The sequence below is a fragment of the Microtus pennsylvanicus genome, chromosome 12, assembly GCF_037038515.1.
Source record: "Microtus pennsylvanicus isolate mMicPen1 chromosome 12, mMicPen1.hap1, whole genome shotgun sequence".
NCBI classification, from domain to species: Eukaryota; Metazoa; Chordata; class Mammalia; order Rodentia; family Cricetidae; genus Microtus; species Microtus pennsylvanicus.
Window position 1 is genome coordinate 20731267 of NC_134590.1, and position 4363 is coordinate 20735629.

The window sequence follows — 4363 nt, forward strand, 5'->3', positions numbered from 1 at the left end:
TAAAATTAGCTTTAGCATATTCTAATTCAAGAATATCCTTAACTGGTTTTCATATCCTTAGCTGCTGTCTTCCTTTCCTGTGCTGTCAAACCACCTGCTTCCTCGTTGGCACATGAGCAAGAACACAATGAAAGGGGAACTGGTTCCTTTGCTATTTATGCCGCAGTTTAGTGGTAGCTCTCTCGTATCTTTTAAGGACACAAGCAGGAGATCCTTATCTAAAGCAAAAATATAAGAAAGCCATTTCTTTTTATTCTTTGATAGATCTGAGTAGTATGAAATTTCAGAAAGTTATTAGTTTAAGTCACTAGAAACTTTGAATATGTGAAGTGCTAAATAAATATATAGTTTTGCCTTTTCATTGTCTCTGTCCTTTCATAAGAAATTAACGTGACTCTTGCGGTAAGATTGATAGTTTCTTTTGAATTTAAATTAATTATTGTAAAATTAAAAGGAGATAAATACATTTCTGCTACCCATCCTTTGTTTCCTTTACCCTCAGAAAGCACTTCAGCAGATCTTCATTCTTTAATATAAGAAACGACTTTTACTTTCATACCTGAACATCCAGATCATTTATCATTTTGTCTAAATTGGTTCTTTGCCGTTTCCAACTGACATTTATCACAGAACTTGGTAATAACATATTAGCATGTTGTCTTCAGGACATTAGAATCCCAAAGTGGCCAGTGAATTTTTTATGAAGCATTTAAAGCATAAAATAATGGGGATTAATTTGTTTTTTGGGAAACCAGGATAATTCTCAATAATTAGTTTTAAATATAGTTGGAAATGAGCTTTTTCAGCATAACTGAAAATCACAAACTAGACTTGTTCTAAAATTTCAAAATAAAATGGCATTTATCTGTGGAATTCAGACAATAAAATATGAAAAGCTTACATTGCTTAAAGCACAGATAATGACTGTGTTGGCGAGTGTTGATTGTAATTTTGACAAAAGGGTTAGTCCATAAACATCATGGTAGAGAACAATGCAATAGGTATTCAAAATACTGGAGCAGTAGCCAAGAGAGTATACTTAGTCCAAAATCAACAGAGACAAAGCAAGAAAGAGAGAGAGAAAAAGAGGCAGACAGAGAAAGAGAGAGAGGGAGGGAGGGAGGGAAGGAGGGAGGGAGGGAGAGAGAGAGAGAGAGAGAGAGAGAGAGAGAGAGAGAGAGAGAGAGAGAGAGAGAGAGGAGACCTGAGACTTGGGGTGGACTTTTTAAAATGTAAAATCCCTTTCCTAGTGACATACCTTTTCCTACAAGACCACACCTACACCAGCCATGCTAAATCTCTTAGTTCTTTCCAAAGAGTTCCACTTACTGGAAACCAATTGTTCAAACATACACATATGAGTCCATGAGGTCATTCTCAATCAAACCACCACAAATGTGTATTACAAGTCATTTTGTTGATTTTTTTTTGTGTTTCTTCTTTTATTCTTGTAATGCCTAATAGGTAATATAGTCATCACCTATTACCTCTCTATGCAGCCTCACCCTGGTCATGGTTATCAAAACCGGCAATGTGAAACATTCTTTTCTGTATTCGTTTTATAATTTTCATAGTGGTTATAAATTCTTTTAGTGTCTTTTGTCATGGAAGGTTTTGTTTTCTTCAATTATGATTGTAAGTTTATCCAGCTCAAGAAGCCTTGGTTGGTGTCTGTGGTCTTTCAGGAACTAAAAGATATTTCTTTAAGGTCTTCTGAGTTGTACAGTTTCCCTCAAGGAATCACCTGATAATATAATAGTCTTATTTTGGATGTTGTTACCTTCCTTTCTTTCCTAAAGCCCTTTCCCTGTATTTTAACTTTAGTGTGGTCTTTAGTATTTGGTAGTCTATGAGCTACTTATATCTGAGTGGGTCTCTGTTTAATTTTCTTCTTTGATTTTTCTGAGAAGAATTTCTATAATTTTGATCTGGAATTATTATTCATCTTCTGTGACAACAACTTGCATATTAGTCTTTTTATGGTGTTGCAAATATTCTGAATATTTATTTCATATATTATAAATTTATTATTTTATTTTATTAGATGAACTAATAATGTTTCTTTTTATTATTTTTTATTTTAAATACCAACCACAGTTTTCCCTCCATCCTTTAGTCCATTCCTTCCTTGACCTTCTTTTCACTTCCTGTCATCTACTCCTCAGAAAGACTAAGTCCTCCTTGGGAATCAACAAAGCATGGCATAGCAAGTTGAAGCAGAACCACACTCCTCCACACTGGATCATGCTTGAAAAAGGCATGTTACCATAGGGAACAGGTTCCAAGAAGCCAGCTCATGTGCCAGGGGTAGATCCTGGTCTCAGTGTTAGGGGCCTCATAAAAAAATACTGATATTCTCTCTTCCTTGTGATCAATATGCTATTGACTCTTTCCATAGAGAATTGCATTGGTCTTCTTAAAATTTTCATTGCTAGCATAATTTCAATTTGGATCTTCAGGAGTTCTATGTCATTATTAAAATCAGTTTTGTTTTGTTTTGTTTTGTTTTTCGAGACAGGGTTTCTCTGTGGTTTTGGAGCCTGTCCTGGAACTAGCTCTTATAGACCAGGCTGGTCTCAAACTCACAGAGATCTGCCTGCCTCTGCCTCCCGAGTGCTGGGATTAAAGGCGTGTGCCACCACCGCCCGGCTTAAAATCAGTTTTTATTAAAACAATACTCTATATTAACCTTTTGCTTCATTTTGTTGTTTGTGGTTTCCAGGATTTCACTTTATTTCTGATTTCTTTACATTCATTTAATTTATGTTCTTATTGAATTCTTTAAATATATATTTTCATATTTGTAATGACAATTATTTTTTTAACTCTTTTTCTTGAATTTCAGCTAATTTGTTCTCTATGAAAAATCATTAGTATCTGGCTGATTTGTGAGGAGATATATTGTTTATTGATTGTATATAGATAAATAGACTATAGATAGATAGAGAGATAGATAAATAATAGAGGGATAGATGGAAAGAGAGAGACAGAGAGACAGAGAGAGATTGTTCTTGAATAGGACATAAAGAGCTAGGTTATTGGGTCTTTTGACATGATATTTTGCAAAACAAACTGGAGCATTATTTTGAAAGACTCTAGGATATGTATTCAAGGACAGTGTGAGTAGAATAAATAGCTTGTGTAATAGGCTGCTCAAGCTTGCAAAAACATTTCTTGATGTTTTATTTGCAATATATTTTTGTATTAGAATATATTTTAAATTTTGTTACTAAGTGAGCTATGAAACTTTCTGTAAGATACAACGCAGATAATTTACTTTATTATGATGTGTTCTTTAAAGGCTCCTTTTTTTGCAAAAGAATTGAATCCCATTTAAAAATCCAATCATTTTTAGCTAGTTAATTTATGAGAGCTGATAAGTTAACTTATTGATGAATTTATAATGTGATAGAAATCTTGAGATATGGTGGAAAGTAAGAGGGCAAACCTCCTTAACATAAATAGAAACATTGTTGAATACATCTCTTTCCTGGGCTAACCTTCTCTCCTGTCTGTATTCTGCTATAGATTAACTATTTCTGATCTACCACACAGTTCCACTCAACATGATATTCATCTCACCTGAAGTATAGAAACAAAGGAAATAACCAGCCTTGCAAAATAGTTTCTGAAACCATGAGCCAAACAGAAACTCCTATTAAATTGTGCATGTGCTTTATTTTGTCACAAAATGGAGAAACTGAAATAAAAATGAGAACTGTAAGAGAAATATTTCTATATACCTTTCCAAAATGTTGCCATGAACAATAAATGACAAATAAGTGCTTCATTTGTAAACCAATCACTATGACCACAGTAAGGAAGATTGACACCCTGCCTCCTGTTTATGACTTAGATCTGCATTGTCTCTTTCTATCAAGTTTATACTCAATGATCACACAATGACTGTACTGATTATTTCTGTAAATAGAAGCTCATATTTAATCACCAAATCTAAACATATTATTTTTTCATTATGGAGCTAAAACTGACAAAATTTTGATATGCATAGCACCCAATATTAATTTAGCCAATGTTTCCAAATGATCTTGAGTTACAAAGAAATCATGCTGCAAACATGGATAATTTTAACCTTTCCAGAAAACTTTATATCTGAAAATGAAAATTATGCCTAATATTTAAATAACAGATTTTTCACATTAATTAGTGTATATTAATAAAGATCTATATGAAATGAGGAACTACTGAATCAAACTTTATTTACTGAAACATGAGTTCATATATTCATAAGCTTTTACATTAATTCATATAAAATTAAATAAAAGTTTCCAAGCATTGTTACTATATTTTCACCTAGAAAATTATGATACAATTAAAGATTATTTAGCAAATATTATCAATT